The sequence below is a fragment of the Pteropus vampyrus genome, unplaced genomic scaffold (assembly GCF_000151845.1).
Source record: "Pteropus vampyrus isolate Shadow unplaced genomic scaffold, Pvam_2.0 Scaffold32, whole genome shotgun sequence".
NCBI classification, from domain to species: domain Eukaryota; kingdom Metazoa; phylum Chordata; class Mammalia; order Chiroptera; family Pteropodidae; genus Pteropus; species Pteropus vampyrus.
In genome coordinates, this window is record NW_011888813.1 from 3,397,115 (window position 1) to 3,408,460 (window position 11,346).

The 11,346-nt window shown below is 36.1% G+C and overlaps 1 protein-coding gene across 11 annotated transcripts in view; it reads right to left on the reverse strand.

The window, feature by feature from the left end:
- The window catches only part of CEP128 (centrosomal protein 128), a 357,353-nt gene that overhangs the window by 88,657 nt on the left and 257,350 nt on the right, over positions 1-11,346 (reverse strand). The gene's annotated exons all lie outside the window — the stretch shown is intronic.

Consider the following 11,346-nt stretch of genomic DNA (forward strand, 5'->3'; position numbering starts at 1 on the left):
TTATTAGATCTCAGAAACCTAAAGAGGGCTGGGCTGAGTCAGAACTTGGATAAAAATTGGCAATAAACACCTACAGCAGTGCACATTAATATTAGTATTTGCCTTTCTCTGTGATTGACATAGCTTACCAAGAGGCTGTGCTATATAAAAGGAAAATATAACTTACAGAAATTCAATATATATCCAAGAAAGGCAAATGCAAATGTTTTAAGCAAGTGCTACACTAGATGCAGCATGAAGTAGTAATATAGTGGGGAACCAAGTCATGCTTGGTGTACGTCATAACTCGGCAGGCAATATGCCAAAACTTCAGGAGACCTGGTAGATGACATAACTGATGGTGATGGTCCTTTGAGACTGCATGGCTAAGAGAGATGCAGAGGAGTGGCAAGCAATCCTCTCAAGACACAATGTGCTGGCATTAAGGATAAGAAGCAGTTTTTGCTCTGTTTCCCACAGGGGAGCTGACTTTGGCTCCCCAAACTCCCATAACCAGAGTTTCATCAACAAAGTTAGAGGAGTATAGCAATGTATTAAGTGTACTTTTAAATGGGGTTTTGGTTGGCATATGTTCTTTAGCTCTGTGGTGCAGAAACCAACTTGGGTGTGGTAGATTAAGTGCCTTCAAACATTTCTTATAGCCTTACTCATTTGCATTGTGACATTGTAGCTACTTCCATCACGAGGTCACGAGCACCAACTTTCCACATCTTACACGTAGGTTGGCCTCCTGACTTGATTTGGTAGATAGAACACAGCAGAAGCAACTTTGTGCCAAGCTTCATTGAGCGCTGAAGAAGCTTTGCATATTTTCACTTTTCCACTTGGAACTCTGTCACTACCACATGAACAAGCCCAGGCCAGACTGCTAGATGACAAGAGACACATGGTCCAGGACTCTTCCCAACCCTGACACACCACAGGTTGCCCCAACTGGCAGCCAGCAAATGCCCACAAGCAGAGCTGCCCAGCTGAGCCCAGTGCCAACTCCAATCACGAAATCGTGACCTAAATAAATGGAATTTGGGGATGGTTTGGTACTCGGTGATTGCTAACTGATAGCAACAAGCATTCAGAATTTATGAGAAAGCTACAGGAGTGACTATTAGAGACGTGGGAAAAAAGGATCCAGATTTTGGAGAGAGTAACAACTGGTCTGGGTGGGGAGGGCTGTAGGGAGCGTGAACTAATGGGCATTTTATCCTGGGTGCCTTCAAACTTTGTGTCACTCCACTCAAGATAAAATTCCACAAAGAGAAGAACTATGAGCCTAGCTTAGCCCTCTTGCCTACTGCCTGGCTCGCGGAAAGCTTGGAGTGCTCTCGTTGATGATTCCAAAAGGACTGGATGAAGAAGAGAAAGGAAAGTGTCCAAATGCAAAATAAGGGTACTGTTAGCAGAAGGAGGGGTGGATACCAGACAAGGCGAAACAACAGATGCCCACTCCAACTGGTTTCGGTAAATTATGTCTTCAGCACAACTGTCTTCAATATTTGTGAGATGTAAGGTCACTGTTGTGTCCCTATGTGAATGTGGCTATTTTGCTACACTACTTATGGATATGCAGAGGTTCTCAGAGCTGGGCCCCTTGTAATAAGTTGCGTTGTGTAATGGTACAACGGAGCTGTAGTAATGGACAGTGGGGTCTATTGACCATTATAGGAAATTTATCTTGTTCCTCCAGAGTCACCTTGGTATGGCAAACATCAAACACATAAGCTAAAACTTACTGGACAAATAATAGATATGGGATCTCTTATACAGCCAAACTCAACTCACACTTCTGATAAAATAAAGACGTGACGTTCAGTCTACCCTCAGAACTTCATAGTAGAATCACTGCCATTAAAAAATTACATTCTCAGTTTCCTCCAAACACATAAAAGGCACAGTGCTCTTCCAACAAAGCTGACACCAACAGCAATGCTTGATTTTGAATGGCTGAACAAAAACAACTACAAAAGAATTCTTAGAATTGGTATTTAAAATACAGAACTCCCCTTCTTTTCACCCCTACTGACCCTTATTTCAGCTTTTATCAAGAGTATAAGTAGACACCTGTTTTTGTTTTTTTCTCTATGCCACACCCCTTCCCTGTGAGAACTTCCCGTTTCTCTTCTTTATTTGATTCTTGTGAAATGTTGTTGAGGGTCCTAATTAAGTTTTTCTGACACAAAAGTAGGTCACTACCGGGCTGGCCAGTTGGAGCACCTGACATCCCAGAGTGTATAAACTAAGCAACAACGGCAGGAATTCTTTTCCAGAGACTAATACGAATACTGGGAGAGAACCTCTCTCCTTCTGAAGCAGCAAGCTTACATTAGCTTGATGCTTCCAAGGCTATATTTTCTACTGTGTAAAAGGTATTTTTTACCTGTACAATAATGAAGCTGGCAAAGAAGAAAGCAGAGCCAAGAGACAGAGAGAGTTGGTTAAAGACAAGATCAGCCCTGCCTGAAGCACACATAACTCCTAGACTTGTAACACACTTTTTTTTCTTTTACTTAAATTAACTTTAGTTGGACTGCTGTCATTTTAAAAAATCTCTGGGGATGTGGTTGTATTAAACCTTCTTATCGCTATTCAGAAACTTGGAGAATTTAGAGTTAGCAAGAACTTTCTAGTCTACAGTGAAATGTTTCATTCTACAATAATTAGATGAAGACACGAGGTTCAAAGAAGGCAAATGGTTTTCCTGAGATTACCTAGTTAGTGCAAGAGCCACAGCTAGAGCTTTGCTCTCCTGTCTTCCTGCCCCGTCTATCATATCAAGCTTTCATCTGTACCACTCAGTACTTAACTGTTATTTTTTTAAATGCACGTTTGTATTTCTCTCATTTCCTTTAGGAGCTCTCTGATGTCAACAACCAGAGATTTGAGGTCTTTATATCCACATCCGCCTTACCTACTGCTTCTCTACCCTTGCTCCTTACCCTACATACCCAAAGTTGCCTTCTCTGCCTATATCGCTGCTCCACGCAATTGCTCACTTGTTAGGTGCATTGTGCAAGTATGTGCATTTGAAATGATTAACAGGGTTATTAACCTGTGCTGATGAAGTATGGCTACTGGGAATTGCTGACAAGTGACTATTCTACTGTAAACGTACTCAAGATGAGAGATGAAACCACTGAACAGTTGAAGTGACATAATGCTTTGACATCTGAGTGTGATTAGTGCACCTCATTATAATGAGCCATGTTGTTTGCTCTTACCAACTTTAGAACAAATGTTCAGCATGGAAAAAGCTAAAAGGCCCCTCTGCTTCCTCACTCACCACTGGCACGTTCATGTTTTGCTTTATTATTCTCTGATTTGCTGTTCAATACTAACAGCAATTCAACTGCCATGCAAGTCGCTGTAGCTAAATGTGCAGACATCAACATTAATGAAAGTTTTTTTGTTTTTGTTTTTGTTTTGTGAAAAGGGCAGCAGTCCTGTGTACTTTCCTTGGACTGGCTCCATCTCTTTAAATGAGACGATACTATCTTATTGTGACATATAATCATTGGGGGGGGGGGAATCCCATTTAAAAAAGGAGACATGGATGAGAACTGGAGGATCCATTTGTTTTCTTTTTGTTTTGTTCCTCTTTGCATTTCTTTGGAACACTCAGGGTAACATATCATGACCATGTGTTTGGCTAAGACAGTCTTGTACCACTTGCTTCGCAGTCCTGTGACTAGTGGTCTGGCTGTTTAAAGGATTTTTGACACCTTTTGATATTGACTCTGGTTCCTGGTAGCCAAGGAAGTAGGTAGATTGTTCATTTATTTGCTTTTAAAGGGAGAATCATGTCCAAGTATATATGAGCAACACTCCCTCCTACCAGTTTGAACCTTCATAGACATGTTGGTGGTCAAGTTTAGAAATGAGCTTTTTCCTTTCACCTTTAGTATAAAATATTTCATCCATACTATAAGTTACCCATCTGGTAACAGACAGAAAGTTATAAAAACGGCTTGAAACAAAACAGCATTTACAACAACATCAGTGGACACAGTAGCCCTGGCAGCAGAATATGGTGAATTAACGATTGCAGTTTAGAGAAAAGCATTTAGTGTCTGGCTCCTATACCTTGCTTAATAATTCAGTATCCTTGTTCAGTGCTACTATATGTGTCCTGATATTCACCTAAAACAACAGATAATGTAAATTCTCAAAAGAATTCAATACTTTTTAAAAAATTAATGTGAGCTATTCCTCTGGGTGGCAGGCACGGAATAATGAGATTGATCAAATTAAGCAGTGCACTACAATCCTTAAGAGGTCATGAACAATGGCCCTAGTCTCCCACAGTTTTCTACCAGATACTCAGGATACTAGCTACATGCTGAAGACAATGGTCAATTTCTCTTTTTCTTCCTTGGCTCCGCAGGTATTAGAATCATTAACATTTTAGGGACTGACGAGACCATTAAAATAATCCAATCCCAGGGTTTTCACTTTTTTTAAGAAGTAGAATTCTGTCTTACGAATAAAATCATATGCATTTGCAAGTATGTATTATAAATAAATAATTTAAAAAGCTAAAAGGAAACTGCTTGGGTAGAAGCAGAGGTAGAGGGCATGGGGCCCAGCCCACTGGACTTACCTCCTGTCCTGGGATTGACCCCTGTGGTGCTATGATGGGGCTACAAAGCTCCAAATTATGCTGACTGAAACCACTGATCTAATCCAGCCTTCTCATATTTTATAGATGAGGACAGTTCCTACAGATCAAAAGCCTCTGTCAGAGGCACACAGCTAGTGAAAAGAAGTACATGAACTTGAGTCCAGGGCTTCTGAACCAAAAAACACCAGTACAAAGCAGTGACCATCCTCCTTTGCCTTTTAAGACTTGTATTGAAAAGACATGGTGTTCCAACCTCTAGCATAAGTGCCTAAATGTCTCCGATGCTTCCCCAAACCTAAAGAAAACTTTGCTTAAGCATTTATGTAACATCAACAATTGGTGAGACCTACAATTAATGCTGCTACAATAAAGTTCCTCAATTCTGGGAGATAAGATCAAAAGATGTGGCTTTGATGGGAAGAAAATATATAAATACTTGAAAAGGCAGTTGTTTTGGCAAAGTGTGTTTAACATACGACATACAGAATATTTCACAAAACAACAAAAAATTGTTAAAATGAATGGATGACAGTTGAATAGTTCCTCGGCTTAATATAACCTTTGTCAGTAAATGTTTACCCTATTTTATTATGCTAGTAAAGGTAAATAGGATCAATGAATAACAGTATGATTCTACATTTGCCAAAATACCTCAAAACAATCAAATGTGTTGGTTTTACATTAATATATGTAAAACACTTAAAAGTGTCTGGTACATGGTAAGAATTATATATGTTGGCCCATATTACTATCTTTCAAAAAGTACCTTTCAGTATGCATGATAAAAGCGGGAAAATGTATGAAAAATAATCAGTTGCATTTTAAAAAAAAAAAAAAAAAAAAAAAAAAAAAAAATAGCCCTCAAATATATTGCTATTAGACTCCATCTATAATCGGGCTACATTTTCAGAATTCTGCCATATCTACTGCCACCCACTGGTACATATCTGGATATACCACAATGAGTTAAGAGTTTTCCCATCAGGCTCGACCACAGAAAACACACAGGTTAAAATGAAGAACAACATTAGAAAAGTATGGCTATCCTCTGTGGTTTGTCTCAGACGCTGAAACAACAAACTGGTCTACAGATGGAGCCCAAGTGGTCCAATAAATGAAAGGTTTCTAATCCACTGTCTGTCTCTTGGGTATGTGGTAAAACATCCAAATACAGGTACTCATATTTTATTTGATGTCAATTCATTTCTGGTGAAACTTTCCATCTTGACAACTTCAGAGATTTAAAACCTCTTCTCCACAAAACTGATACACTGCAGAAAACAACACAATAATCTACCCCATTCCACTTCATTCTTGGCTTTGGCATGGAGAAACACCGAAATATAGAATGAAAGTTCTGACTCAGTCACCTATTAAGATTTTTTCATTTCTATTAGCAACGACAGCAGAGAAAGTAGAACAGATTCATTAGGAAACAAGTCACTGTCCTTAGTTGGTTTAAGTGTTGTCTTGGTCAAAAGGACAACATGACGATTAGCAAAATGAGCAAGAGAAGTTTATGATTTGTTATAATCACTTCAAGAGTAAGTTTCATATGCCCAACTCCAGGCATAAAATCATGTTTCTTCCTACATACGCCATCTCTAAATTGCACTTGCTTACTAGGTAGTTTGGCTTTTATTTAAATTCCTTAGGTTGGAATGCAGTTTATCAAGGACTCCGTTCTGGCTCTAGACACACACATAGGGTGCATGTAGTATGTGTTCTTGGTCCTATAGAAATATTGGGCATTTGACTTGTTCTTTGATCATCTCCTGTTTATAGAAGCTATGTAAGTTTGTGCTGGTTTCTTAATGCACTACTGATAAACCAGATCTAAGCTTCCTAGGCCTTCCAGACTCCTAGATCGACCCTGGATCTCCTCTAAATACATTATAGGCAAAGTTATGAAATCCAAACATGAAGAACAAAGCTTGAAACCAGTGAGAGAGAAACATACCTTAGCTATAGGAGAAAACAATTAGAATGCTAGTAAATTTCTCCTAAGAAAGCATGGAGGCCATAATATTTTTTAAATGCTGAAAGAGAAAACAAAAACTGACAACTTGGAATCCTGTATACAGTGAGAAATATTCTTCAGGAATGAAGGTGAAGTCAACACATTCTAAGAAACATTAAGAACCAAAATTAAGAAATAAGAAAACTAAAATGATGAAAGAAAGTTCTCTAAAAAGAGAAGAAACAATAAAAGAATCTTAGAAGATTAGGAAGAAAGAAAACAATAATCAAAAATATGGACAAATCCAATAGATTTCTCTTCTATTGAGTTTTTAAAATTGTTTTATGGTTAAAAGCAAAAAACAAAAAACAAAAAACAAAAACAAAAAACCACACACACACTATCTGATGTGGTTCTAAATGTAGAGGACATATTTAAGAATTATAACACAAAAGAGGAAATTTTCTACACTTCAAACTGGTAAAATGACAATTCCAGAAGACGGTGATAGCTGTCTATCTACAATGTAATGCTTAGAGCAACCACTGAAAAAGCTACACAAAGAGATGCACTTAAAAACACAATTGGATAAATCAAAACAGAATTCAAAAAACTGCTCAAATAACCTACAGAAAGGCACAAAAATGCATGGAAATAAAAAACACAGAAAACAATCAAACAAAACACAAATTTAAGTCCTAACATGCTAATAGTTACATCATATGAAAAAAGTCTAAATACACCAATTAAAAGATAGAAATTGTTAGAGTGGACTAATCCATTAATCTATTACATGACCCATGGACCCAACAACATGCTGTTTATAAGAAATTCACTTCAAATATAATGATATAATCAGAATAAAAGTAAGAAGTGAATATTTGCATGATATATCTTGCAAATATTAACAAAAAAGCAGAAATGGTTATATTAATATGAGATAAAGTAGATTTCAGAACAATGAAAATTATCAAAAATTATGAAAACTATCAGAAAGGGATATTATACAATAATTAAAAAGAGCTAAACTACCAAGAAGAAATAACAATTCTATATATGTATATACTAAACTACAAGGCTACAACATATGTGATGAAAAAACTGATGTAACTGAAAGAAAAAATAGAAAAATTCAAAATTAGAGTTGGAGACTTCAATATCCCCCCTCTCAAGGACATGTAGAAGCATATATTAAGAATAAACACAAGCATAAATATGACAGGAAAGCCTCTAAACCCTTAGAAACGAAACACTTCTAAATAATCCATAGGTCAAAGAGAATGTCTCAAGGAAGACAAAAATATCATAACCTGAATAAAAATAAATACAGAACATATCAAAGATTGCAGGACACAGCCAAAGCAGTGCTGAGAGGGAACTCTATAACTAAATGTATGCATTAGAAAAGAGAAAATGTCATGAATACTCTATGCTCCCACCTCGAGAACCTAAAAAAAAAAGAACAAAATAAATCCCAAGTAGTAGAAGAAGAAATAATAAAGAACGGTAATCAATGAAATTAAGAAGAGGAAAATAATAGAGAAAAATCAATAAAGAAATAGCTGGTCCCTTACATAGTTCAATAATATTGACAAATCTTTAGCAAACATTAGGAATAAAACAGGAGGTATTACCATAAATCCTGCAAATATCAAAAGGATATTAAAGGAAGACTATGAGCAAATCTTCACATTTAAATTTACAACTTAGATGAAATGGACCATTTCTATAGAAAGCACAAAGTGCCATAAATTACCCAATATAAAACACATAATTCAAATAGCCTTGTAACTATTAAGGAACTTGGATTTGTAATTTTAGAACTCCCAGAGAAGAAATCTCTAGGCCTGCTTGAAAGTTTCACTGGTAAAGTCTACCAAATGTTTATAGAAAAATAAACATTAATTTTACACAATTTCTTTCAGAAAACAGAAGAAAAGGGAATACTTCCCAATTCATATTATCAGGGTAGTATCTGCTACCCAAAATATACAGTTAAAAAAAGAGAGAAAGAGAAACAAAGGACACTGCAGCTCCGTCTTAAACATAGATGAAAATAATTCTTAACAAAATATTAGTAAAAAGAATTTAGCCAATCAATATGTGGTGAAGAAGGAAATTCAATTTTGGGTGGTGAACGTACAATGCAATATACATACGCTATATGATTGAATTGTACACTTGAAACCTATAAAATTTTATTAACCAATGTCACCCCAATTAATTTAGTAAAATAATTTAAAAATTTAGCAATATATATTAAAGGAATTATATATTATAACTAAGTTGGATTTATTCTAGGAATGCAAGGTTGGTTCAATATTCAAAAATCAATCAATGTAATCCACCTTAAGCTAAAGAAGAAAAAAATCATATGATCATATCAATTAATGCATAAAGAATACTTGAAGAAATTCACCACATATTCATGATTAAAGGAAAAAACTCAGAAAAAGTATAAGAGGGAATTTCCTCAACTTGATAAAGAGAAGCTATAAAAATCCTTATTTTATACTTTAAACATTATATTTAATGGTCATTGATTTCCCCCTAAGATCAGAAATATGGCAGGAATTTCCTCTCTCACAATTCTTATTCACCATGGTATTTAAAGATCTATCTAATGTAATCAAGGAAGAGAGGGGAGGGGAGGGGAGGGGAGAGGAGGGCAGGGGAGGGAAGAGGTGGGGAGGGGAGGAGAGGAGAGTTGAGGAGGTAGACAGTTTGGAAACAAGGAGATAAAAGGTCCCTATAGGCACATGAGATGATTGTCTTTGTAGAAAATTCCAAAGAATCTACCAAAATAAACAAACAAACAAACAAAAAACCTGGCTCCTGGAATCACTAAGTGAGCTCAGCAAGGCCACAGGAGACATACAAAAGCAATTATATTTTACATACAATTATATTAAACATACAAAAGCAATTATATTTTAATATATTAGAAATGAACATGTGAAACCCAAAATAAAAAGAAAATTATAATATTAGTTTACAACACCTAAGAAAATAAAACACAAGTGTAAATTTAACAAAATATGTAAAGGACTTATATGCTGAAAACTGTAAAACAATGGTGAGACATACAAAGATTGGAAAATTCATGTAAAGATATCAATTCTCTCCAAATTGATATACAAGTTCAATATAATTTCTATTGAAAATCCCAGCTAAAACAATCTTTAAAAAGAAGAACCAGGAGAAAATCAGTCTACTCAATTTCTAGACTTATTATATGGCTACAGTAACCAGGACCGGGTGGTCTTGGTGGAAGTGTATACACGGAGATCAGTGGAACAGATTGAGAAACCGATTATAGATATAGAGAACAGATCACTAATTACCAGAAGTTAAGGATGGAAGGGACGTGGGAAAGGAGTGAGTGTGGCTATAAAAAGCAACATAAAGGATTTTTGTGTTAATGGAAATGTTCTGTATCTTGACTATATCAACATCAATACCCTGATTGTGATATTGTACGACAGTTTGGTAAGATACTTCTATCGGAGAAAGTGGATAACGGGTTCCTTATGTATAAGCAGCAGTCTCCAACCCTTTTTTGGCACCAGGGACAGGTGCTCCTATGAGAATCTAAAGCCTGATGATCTGAGGTGGAGCTGAGGTGGTGATGCTAGCGCCGGGGAGTAGCTACAAATACAAATGAAGCTTCGCTTACTCACCTGCCACTCAGCTCCTGCTGTGCGGCCTGGTTCCTAATGGGTACCAGTCTAAGACCCAGGGGTTGGGGGCCCCTGTACTATAGGAACTCTCGGTATTATTTTTTATAACTTTATATGAATTGAAAATTATCCTTAAAATAAAAAGTTTAACTTAAAAATTCAGAAGGATTTCAGACAAACTGACAAATAATAAATATTAAAAGGTAACTGGTTAATTACTTTTTTAGGTAAGTACCTCAATATCTGCCCTTCCCTGTTTATTCTCATTGCAACTGCTCCAGACAAGACAGCCATTTTCTCTTTTCTGGACAAGTACAATTATCCATATGTGCAAAGCAAAGTATATGGTGTGATACTCTCCTATTACTAAAATGAAAGAAAATAGAAAACCTTGGACATACTAAGGAACACAGAGCATAATCTTTGGTGTCAGAATCACTTCGATATACAATTTTATCTACCTACTCCTTTTTCCGAAAAGGGGACAAAAATGGCAACATGACAGAATTGTTATAATGATTAAGATAATGTACATAATTTTTTCAATAGTAATTATCATTATTATTTTATCATGCCTGCACAAAGATAGTATGATTATTACCATTATTAATCACAAATATAAATGGTGTTGATGTTTAGAGAAAACTCTTTTTACAAGAGAGAAAATAATTGAGTAAAATCCCACCCTTGAAGGGTAAAAACCATCAATATTCTCTCAGATATTGCAATCTGAAGACAGAGATTCTATATTATTGCCTCCCCTTCCTCATATCTTATAAACAAGAAATTAAGTACTTTCTTGTTGATTTGAATTTGTGGGAATTGATATAATGAAATTGCGTGAAACATATAATGCAGTTTTTATTAAATCCAAAATGGATACAATGGAGGCGGGGGAAGGTTGTTTACTAAAACTTTCAGAAAAGCAATGACAGCTTCAAGTTCTATATATGCTATTTCAAAAATGTGTCCTGAAATTCTCATGTGTATTATAATAGCCTTCTGCCAGTGTTCCCTCCCCTCCCTGCCTCTTATCACTCAACCATTTCCCTACATAGTCCTGAGTTATGAATCTAAAACAGATATGCTCA